General features: G+C 38.5%; 1 non-coding gene across 1 annotated transcript; it reads left to right on the plus strand.

Moving 5' to 3' along the window:
- Window positions 1-5,113: 5,113 nt before the first annotated feature.
- LOC117802104 lies at window positions 5,114-5,219 on the plus strand. Its single transcript, XR_004625160.1, has one exon. It is a non-coding gene; the product is annotated as a U6 spliceosomal RNA (small nuclear RNA).
- Window positions 5,220-10,482: the final 5,263 nt, after the last annotated feature.

Below are 10,482 nucleotides of genomic sequence, written 5' to 3' on the forward strand. Positions count from 1 at the left end.
TCAGTGTATGTGTGGGAAAGTGGGGGGGAGTTGGAGAGCAAATATGGAGAGAGGTCTTAAAGGCTAAGGACTTGAATTTTAAGCCACAGTGGAAGAGAGATGGAAACTTATGGCCTTCAAAATAAGAGTTGAGACTGAAACCTGCGTAAAGCTAGAACCCTCAAAGAGTTTGCCTATCTCGGTACAAGGCAGACTAGAAGAACTTTACTTGTAGAACCAGACAGACAGCAAAAAAGTCTGCCTCTTCCTACAGCTAGAGACAGTGGTTAAAATCTTTGTAAGAAAGTAAAACCTCAAGCTTGTGCCATATTCCAGTCTGGAATATGAATTTACATGCAGAACATCTCATAGGACACAAAGTTAACAGAAAAATTTGTCCTGCTGGTGAAATGCAAATGCAAAACCCCCCTGCAGAGAGATTTCCACAATCCACAGAAGAAACAGTCCCTGCTAAGGGTCAGATCACCAACAAAAATTACAGATCACAAAAAGGAGACCAAACTGAAAAAGAGTCAGCAGTAGAACGAACAGAATGGCCAAACCTCAAAACTAGAGGTAATAGAATTTAAATACTTTCAGTCTGAAAGTACTTGTGTTTCTTCCACTCTGGAAAATTTTACTTGCAGCCTTTCTATGATTTCCATCTCCTCCATTCTTTCTTCCCTCCTGGAACAGCTACCAGCTGAATGATGGAACACTCAGATTTATCTTCTATGTGTCCTAACTTTTCTCTCATTATCTTTTTCATGGTACTTTACCACTAAGTATGCAAGAATCCCCTGACACTAATTTTTTACTAATTAATCTGCTTTTCAGCCATGTCAATTGTTATACCAGGCCATCTATGGAAAACAATTTTTAATTAGTATTTTATTTTTTAATTTCTAAGATCTATAAATGCTTCCTTAATACATAAGACTCTTCCTGTATTGTGGATATGATAGCTTCTCTTATCACTCTTAGGACATTGTCATAAAGCTTAACATCTTAACCTCTTCTTCTGCTCTCTTAATTCTGCTACATTCTGTTTGTTGAGCACGATGCCTCCCCTTCTCGGTATTGTACTTTTTTTCCTCAAACGTTCGGTGATTCTTGGTTGTATACTCTCCTTTAATTATGTGATTTTCAGATCCCTATCTGTGTCAACTGTTTCTGTCTGCTGCACCTGACTTTGGGACAGGGTTGGGATATGAGTCAGACAGGATCTGAAGATGATTTGTGTGGTGGGATTGATGACCCTCCTGGAGGTCAGCAGCTACTTGAGCCCCGGCCTGTTTTTCTAGTCCTAGTGTGTGAGTCAATTCCGCCACAGCTGCCCAGCGCTTCGTGCGTGCAGAACAGGGAGGGGTAACTGGTCTGCTGCTCCACATGCCGTTCCCTTTTTAAATCGATAAATGCCCCAGAGCCCCTTCCACTTCTTAATATCCGTTAGCTCTAAACTTGTAGTTCTAGCCAACCTCCCTCTACAGCAGTCATCCCTTACACACGCGCTGGGGTTTTCTTCTTCTTCTTTTTTTTTTAAAGATTTCATCTATTTATCTACCTTAGAGAAAGACTGAGTACAGGTGGGGGGAGGAACAGAGGGGCAGGGAGAGGGAAAACTAGAGAATTGCAAGCATACTCCACACTGAGCACCGAGCCCCCCATGCACGGCTTGATCCCACAACACCCTGAGATCACAACCAGAGACCAAGAGTCGGAAGCTCACCCGAGTCACTCAGGCGTCCCTGGGTTTTTCTTTCATTTAGTTTTGTTCCTCCAAACACTTGTTCTGTGGTCATATCTTTCAGAACCTAATAAAAATCTGTTTCTTCTGATAGGTTTCCCTGCTTTCCAGTGTTATTAAACCGTATTTTATTATCAATACCTATTCACATGTATTTTTGTGAGATTTAGTGGGCAGTAAGTGGTAGATGTGTATTACCAGTCTGCCATCTTGAATCATTCTCTGATTTTCTTTTAAGTAAATCATTTGCAAACTTAGTACTTCGGCCGTTAGTAAACCACAGATTTCCTGCAACAGCCCTCACAATTGACCGGCAGACATTAGTGAGGACTGGCATTGTCCTTCTGTCTTAGGGAGTGTGTTTTAGTGAGAGATGGAGGGTCTGGGGCCAAACAGCCCAGTTAGTAGACTACCATCATAGACGAGACTGGTGGTTCTCAATGTTTTCAAGTATAAGGACATGTTTTCTGCATTTAAAAAAAAATTTATGGTTCCTTACAAAATGTAATTGAACTTTTAGTATCCATTGTTTGAGAAAACACATAATAACAAAATGCAATGATGATTTCCAGGTTCAATTCTCTGTTTTTTAACTGCTAAAGGTGTGTCTCTCCACGATGAATTCCACAGTCTATTAAAGTTGTAACTGCCTATTGGTACAAATAGTGCTCTTAAATTTCACAAGCATATTTGAATGTTTCCAAGGAGTTCCTTTATAAGATATGTCTTAGAATTATAGCTTTTACCAGGATAGAGGATTTTTTTTCTGTTTACCAAAAAAATATGGCCTTTCATAAAATTTAATATTTTAAAAAATATCTTAATAAATGAGCTAATGGTTTTCAGTCCTTATCATTGCTATTAATACCATAAATCTTTGCGTGTTTTAAGGTTTAAAGCATTTTCCAATCTATTATCTCATTAGATCTTTAGAATAATCCTATGGAGCATATATAATACTATATGTAAATAATACTATGTATGTCAATCTTCCAGCTAATTAATAGACTCGGAGAACTTAAGTAATTGCCCCAAGTTGGCAGTCAGCAAGCAACAAAACCAGAGCCAGAACCTAAGTTTTTCAGTGTCCATTCATTCCCAAATGTCAATGCACAGGACAATGCTGGCCCATTGCAAATGAAAAAACAAGGGTAGTATAAGGAGTATCAAAGCAAATAATCTCAAATTGTCACTTTACTGTTTGGGGGGTTTTAAATGCTCTTTGTTAGACTTCTTATCACTATGATGGACTAAGTTGATGTGGGAAGCACCTATCATACCTACACAGACAAAGGCTCAATAAACAAAAGCATTTGAAATACACAACTAAGCACTAAAACAAGAAAGCGAAATCCTCAGGTGCCAGCAATAAAGAGAACACTAAAAGTAATGATCAAGAGGTGAGGTTAAACAGGCAACTGGAGAAGTGGAATCAGAAGTTGAGCTTAGGAGCTGCAATGAGAGTTGAGGCCCCACGTGCAATGGAGCTGGAGCTCAGCTGTTGTGAAAAGGATTCTAGAATCTCTCTCCCATTAGCCTGAGAATTAGGGGGTGAAGCAACCTGATTACCGCGCAGACAACACACCTCCCTAACTAAGCTGTGCACAAAGTGGGACCCACAGGTGTACTCCTGAGTAATAGCACAGAAAACCCAAACCAAGGTAGCAACAGAAAAACCTGAGGACCAAAGATCCAGAAGAATCAGAGAAACACGAAGGACCCTAGTATAGACAAAAGACAAGCACAATACTGCGCCATAGTCACACTTTACAACCCTGGGGACATGAGACACCGTGGAAAGAAATACCTAAGATGAGATGGAAAACACCTATCTTCCAGGGGAGGGAGGTAGCAGAATTCATGCCTGGAGAATTAGAGACAATAGAGCAAAGAGACTACAAAGTAAGTAAGCTTAAGTGATTCTGGACATAAGAGAATAAAAACTATACAGAGAAACCAGAACAGCATAAAAAATAAGAGGCATATTTCAGGGGGAAAAATCTGTATAAATCCCAAAGATGAAAAATATATCATTTTTTTGAAACTTAACTCAGTAGATTAAAAATTTAAAAACTCAGTAGAAAAAGCGTAACTTAAAAGAAAGTTGGAAGGCAGAGTTGAAGAAATCCTACAAAATGAAACACAAAAAGATAAAAAAGAAATATTAAAAAGAAAGAGGCACAGAGAATAGAACATTACTAAGTGTTCCAGAAGGACACAATAGAGGGAATATGAGAGAAATCTGCAATAAAAATGGCTATGGTAGCGACTGCTACCTGTTCCCGATAACCAGTCTCCCCTCTGCCTTTTTCATAGAATCACCCATTTTTAGCTGAGAATTAGGTTGCCCAGAATAAAGACAGTATTTCCCAGTTTTCTTATACCTGGATTGGCCATAAGACTGTGTTCTGGAATGTAACCAAAACAGCATGTACAACTTCCAGAAATGTCCTTAAAGGGAAGAGGCAGGATTTTTCTCTCTACTTTTTCTTTCCTACTAGCTCAAATGCAGGTGGTATGATAAGTTTGATTAGAGAATCTGCTTGCTGAGAATGAACAGTGAAACAGGAAAATAGAAATGTCCCTGAGCCCCTGACACCATCAAACACCACCTGGAGAGCCTCATTTATATGAAAAAGAAATAAACTTCTGTCTCGTAGGAACCACTTTGATTTACAGTTGTTTTTAAAAACCACTTGCAGCAGAATCTAATCGTAACTTCTGATTGAGAATTTTGTACAATTAAAGATGGACGCCTTCGATTTGAAGGAGTGAAATGAATTTTGAGCTAGAAAAAAAGAAATTAAATCCACACATGGACACAGAATCATAAAACCACAGAACATCAAATGTACAGAGAGAAAAACTTTAAAAGCAAATCCGAGAGAAAAGAGATTGTTGCCCATAAGGAAAGACAAACTTCTCAGCCACCGTGAGAGATGCAAGAAGAAAATGGGATCATATCTTGAAAATGCTGAAAGGCAGTAAAGTTCAACATAGAATTCCATGCTTAGCTGAACTATAATCAAGAATGAGGACAAAATATGGACATTGCCAGACATACACAGATTAGCAATGACAGCAAGTACCCATATAATACAACGTGACAAGGCACTGTTCTAAGTACTTCCTATATTTTAACATAATCCGTACAACAACCCTCTGAGGTAGATACTATTAATACTGCTATATTAGAGATGATGAAACTAAGATACAGGGAGGTTAAGTAACTGCCCAAGGTCACACAGCTAGTAACTCACCAAACTGGGATTCAAGCATAGGGGTTCTGCTTCAGATTCCATGGTTTTAATCACTCAGAGGAATAGAGTTCATTACTCACAGATCTTCAGTGAGATTACCACTGAAATCATTTAAAAGATTGGTATGGTGCTTGCTATGGCAACACATTTGCTAAAATTGGAACGATACAGAGAAGTTGAGCATGGCCCCTCTCGAGGATCACATGCAAAAGCCTGGTATGGAACCTGGACAGAACAGGTAGGATGTAGGGGCGCCTGGGTGGCTCAGTTGTTGGGCGTCTGCCTTCGGCTCAGGGCGTGATCCTGGCGTTCCGGGATCGAGCCCCGCATCAGGCTCCTCTGATGGGAGCCTGCTTCTTCCTCTCCCACTCCCCCTGCTTGTGTTCCCTCTCTCGCTGGCTGTCTCTCTCTCTGTCAAATAAATAAATCTTAAAAAAAAAATTAAAAAAAAAAAAGAACAGGTAGGATGTAAGCTGAGAAACAAGAAAAATAAATCAGCAAATCATATGGATCAACTTATGTATTAACTACAAAAATGTTCTTTCATGAAATAATTTTGATACTAGATTCTAGGGGACTTTTTTCCTCTTGTAGTGTCTTTATGCGGCAAAAGAAAATATTTGGCAACTCTATGTCAATTCCCCCCAAAATTTTGGTAATTTTCCTAGTCTGTGAAATCATCTTCTGGCAACCATTGATCTATTGTGCAACAAAGGTTTTTTGTTTTTTGTTTTTTTAAGCAAATTTGCTGGTGTGTCATACAAGAAAAATATTTATTGGTATTAGTATATTTTGTTATTTGTATTCATCCTGTGAGGGCAGGCTGCCTGTAACCATTAGCGAGAATCGCTATTTTCCTCAAACATGGCTCCCGTGAAGGACGTGCTATAAATCAAAATGTGAAAAGGAGAAAAAAAACCCTTTCTAGCACAGAAACTCATTGCTAACTTATTAAGGTTTATGGAGAGAATGATTTTTGTTGATAAATTATATCAAGATGATCTACAACATTTCAGCCCAGAAGGCAGAGCCCAGTGCTGGTACATGCCAAAATCAAGGATGGGTAACCACACCGAACACTTCTGAAGGAGTGAATTTTGTAAGAAATAGAGAATACATGTTACTTTTTACTTGTAATAATAACTATTTAAAAATTTTCTTCAAATCACTCTGTAAACTTTTTAATACTGTAGATTAAGAAAGTCAAATGTTTTACTCTTAAGTAATTTTATAGGTCACACAATTTCCCCATTCTGTAGTCAACCTTGCATCAGAAAGAGATACTCCAAAAATGGTCACCAGAGTTCCCAGCAATTTGTTTCACAATCATAAGCAAATGAATTGAAAAAAAATGTATGACCTAGCACAATTTCCATGGCTAGAATCTTAATTATGGCAGTAACAGAAACTGAATTTCCAGATTAAGTTCTTCTGTAAAAACATTTTAATTTTTTTAGGGTGCTATTGTTTGTTGCTTCACTTTTTTTTTTAATGAGTCTATGTGTTTCATGCAAGTCTATGCAAGAGTCCATGTGTTTCATGCAAGTCTATGCAAGAGTCTATGTGTTTTACTATGGAAGGGGTTGGGAATATTGAGAAGGCATTTTTAATAGTCAGCATATAAAGTCAAAATTCCCTTGAAAGTCCCCTATATAACCCATGATGTACAGTATACAAAATTTTGTATACAGTAATTCTTATATACACTAAAAAATATCTTTGAGCTGTAGGACAAAAGGAAAATCCCTACCAGATGTCTGCCTACCTGTGGACCTGTCCTCCATTCTGGTTTTGTATTAGACTTCTATAACCTTAGTACATGCTTGTGTAGTGAAGGATTAACCTTGTCCAAAGGTCTGGCTTTTGCTCTTGAGACTTCTGTGAGGTAACTTCTAAGACCCTGGATATCCTGCTTGATAAGAGTGTCTTTGTTCTTCTGGGGACCCTGGGCCATGCCAGAAAGTCTATGCTGACAATGCAATTTTTGGTGGGGGGAGAGGTCTTGGGCCACACAGTATTAGTTTGATCTCTGGAGGGGCTGGAGACTAAGGTCAGCCAGGTGGGCAGTCAACCATGACTATAGGACCAAGCTCAATTAAAAATTCTGGATGCCAAAACTCAGCAAGTCATCCTAGTTGGCAATATTCCATGTGTATCATCACACATTACTGAGAGAAGTTAGCACTGCTCACAACTTCACTGGGAGAAGAAAAATGGAAGTTCATGCTTGGAATTCTCCTGGACTCTGCCCCATGTGCCTCTTTTCCCCACCGATATTAATGTGTATCCTTCCATTGTAATAAACCATAACTCTGAGTATAAGAGCTTTTAGTGAGTTCTGTGAGTCCTTCCAGCAAATTATTGAATGTGAGGGTGGTCTTGAAAACCCCCAAACTTGATGTCAGAAGTCAGGGTGGGCTTGGGGACTCTCAGACCTTGCAAAGGAATTTATTTGTTGTGAAAATCAAGCAAGATAATGACATCTGTAGTGAAAATCCTTGGTAATGTGGAATCTCTCACTATATTAGATAAAGTTGAAATGTTTGATAAAAGTGAATAATAAATTGTATTTGTTTTGCTCTATAAGTATTCCCAAGCATTTTTAATTAAGAACTTCTGAACTTTTTAAGGACAAAGTATTGATTTTACTGTAAGTAATCTCATATATGGTACTAAAAAATGGCCGAAAGAAGAAGAACTCTAGATCAATCACTAAAACTCTTATTTCTTCAATCAATCCTATTAAAGGCCCTTTCGGCCTGGGAGTGGGAATCACAACTTCTGTCCTATGTCCAGTACCACTCCCTCACAGACTTCCTTTAATTTTGCCCGCAGCTTCCTAAATAATGCCTTTATTAAATTCTTCTCATTCACCCAGTTTGAGTGGCCACTATTTCCTGGCTGGACTTGACCAATACAGTGATTGGCACTAAGACCACATGTGATCACAGAATTTCCTTAACACTGAGCTCCGGGTTATCGTTATGAATTGATTCAAGTTGACACTTAAAAGGCATTTGTGATTCCTAGATTTGGGATTTAACAATATTCCTCCTGGTTTGAGCTTCCACCAAGAAACATGAAAAATGTGCCTTATTATCAGACACTTCATTGCTTTCTCACTTCTAATTCACTGAGGAACAACTTCTAACACTTCAGTTTTACCACTCTACCTGTGACCTCAGTGATGAGAATTTTGGCCCAGTATATCTAGTAATATATGACATCCACCAAGATGCCCTGTGGCCCAATGAATTTCTGTATCATACCTCTTTATTTGCCAGTCACTTGCTTCTATATCTTAAATATCCTCAGAGACCAGGCAGGTAATCTAAGAAAGTCAATGGTATCAACAATGGGCAGTTCTGATTTCTGGCACATCAGAGGAAAAACTTCAAAAATCCACTCCTCCAGGGGCGCCTGGGTGGCTCAGTCCTTTAAGTGTCTGCCTTTGGCTCAGGTCATGATCTCAGGGTCCTGGGATCAAGTTCCACATTTGGATCCCTGCTCAACAGGGAGTCTGATTCTTCCTCTCCCTTTGCCTCTGCCCACAACTCCTGCTCTCTCTCTCTCTCTCTCTCAAATAAATAAATAAAATAAAATGAAATAAAAATAAACAAAAATCCACTCCTCCATAAAAGAAATGAGAACACTGGCAAAAATTGTCAAAATCAACTGTTTCAAAACTCTGAAAATTAACCAAAGACTTACAACAATTGGAAGAGCATTTATTCAATAAAAATTATTGACTCTCCAGGAGAACAGTAACCTTTGTGGTGTTTTAACTTGCCCTGTTCCCATCCCACTCTCAAAAAGGATAAAATAATTAGGAATAAGTATAACAAAAAAAAAAGTGCAAGACTGAAAACTACAAAATGTAGTTGAAAGAAATTAAAGAAGATCTAAATAAATAAAAAGATAGTGCATGTTCATGGATTGGAACAAATAATTTTAAACCAGCAACATTCCCTAAACTGGTTGACAGACTTAACACAATACCTTTCAAAATCCCAGGTGCCTTTTTTGCAGAAATTGAAGCTGATCCTAAAATTCACATGGAAATGCCAGGGGCCCAGAACAGCCAAGCAAGAACAAAGTTGGAGGACTCAAACTTCCTGGTTTCAAACTTTACTACAAGACTATGGTGAATCAAGATAGGGTAGTACTGGCATAAAAAGAGACATAAAGAGGGACACCTGGGTGGCTCAGTCAGTTGAGTGTCTGCCTTCAGCTCAGGTCATGATTCCAGGTTCTGGGATCAAGTCCCACATGGGACTCCCTGCTTGGCTGGAAACCAGCTTCTCCCTCTCCGCTGTGCTCATGTTCTCTCTAGCTGTTTCTGTTGCTACTCTGTCTCCCTCTCTCTCTCTCAAACAAATAAATAAAATCTTTTAGAAAATAGACATAAACATCAGTGGAGGCTGGACAGTTCAGAAATAAATTCATACACCTGTGATCCATTGATTTTCAACAAGGGTGCCAAGACCATTCAATGCAGGAAAGAACAGTCTTTTCAACAACAGTGCTTGACAACTGGATGACCACATGCAGAAGGATAAAGTTGGACCCCTTCTTTACATTTAACAAAAGTTAACTCAAAATGGATCAGCAACCTAAATGGCAGAGTGAAAACTAAAAAATTCTTACAAATAAAACATAGGTGTAAATCTTTATCACCTTGGATTAGGCAATGATTTGTATATGCCAAAACCACAAGAAAGTGAAGAAAACATAGGTAAGTTGGACTTAAAAATTTGTGCTCCAGAGAGCACCATCAAAAAAATAAAAGTCAACCCATTGGAGAAAATAAATTTACAAATCATTTAAGAGACTTGTATCCAAAACACATAAACCACTCAGAAACTCAACAATTAAAATAATACCCAATTAAAGACGGGAAAGGATTTAAATAAACTTTTCCCTAAGGAAGCTATACAAATGGCCAATAAACACATGAAAAGATTCCCAACATCAAAGGACATTAGGGAAATGCAAATGAAAACCACAATGAATAACCACTTCATACCCCTTCAGATGGCAAAATTAAAAAGACCGATAAGTGTCTTCCAAGATGTGGAGCAATCAGAACGCTCACTCATTGCTGGTAGGATTATAAAATGCTGCAGCCTCTGTAAAACCAGTTCTGTAGTTCTTCAAAAAGTTAAACACAGAGTTACCATACAACCCAGTAATCCCACTTGTAGGAATATACCCAAGAAAACGGAAAATGGGCCCACACACAAAGTTATACACAAATGCTCATATCAGCATTATTTATAAGGTAGAAGGCAGAAACAAGCCAAATGTCCACCAATTTATAGGTGAAGCCACAAAACGCAGCGTACCCACACAATGGAAGATCATGCGGCAGTAAGAGCAAACGCTAAAAATACATTATGCCAAGTGAAAGAAACCAGACACAAAAGGCCACAAGTTGTATGATTCCATGTACAGAAAATGTCCAAAATAGGCAATTCCACAGAAACGAAAGATCTG

This window comes from Ailuropoda melanoleuca, chromosome 4 (assembly GCF_002007445.2).
Source record: "Ailuropoda melanoleuca isolate Jingjing chromosome 4, ASM200744v2, whole genome shotgun sequence".
Taxonomy (NCBI): Eukaryota; Metazoa; Chordata; class Mammalia; order Carnivora; family Ursidae; genus Ailuropoda; species Ailuropoda melanoleuca.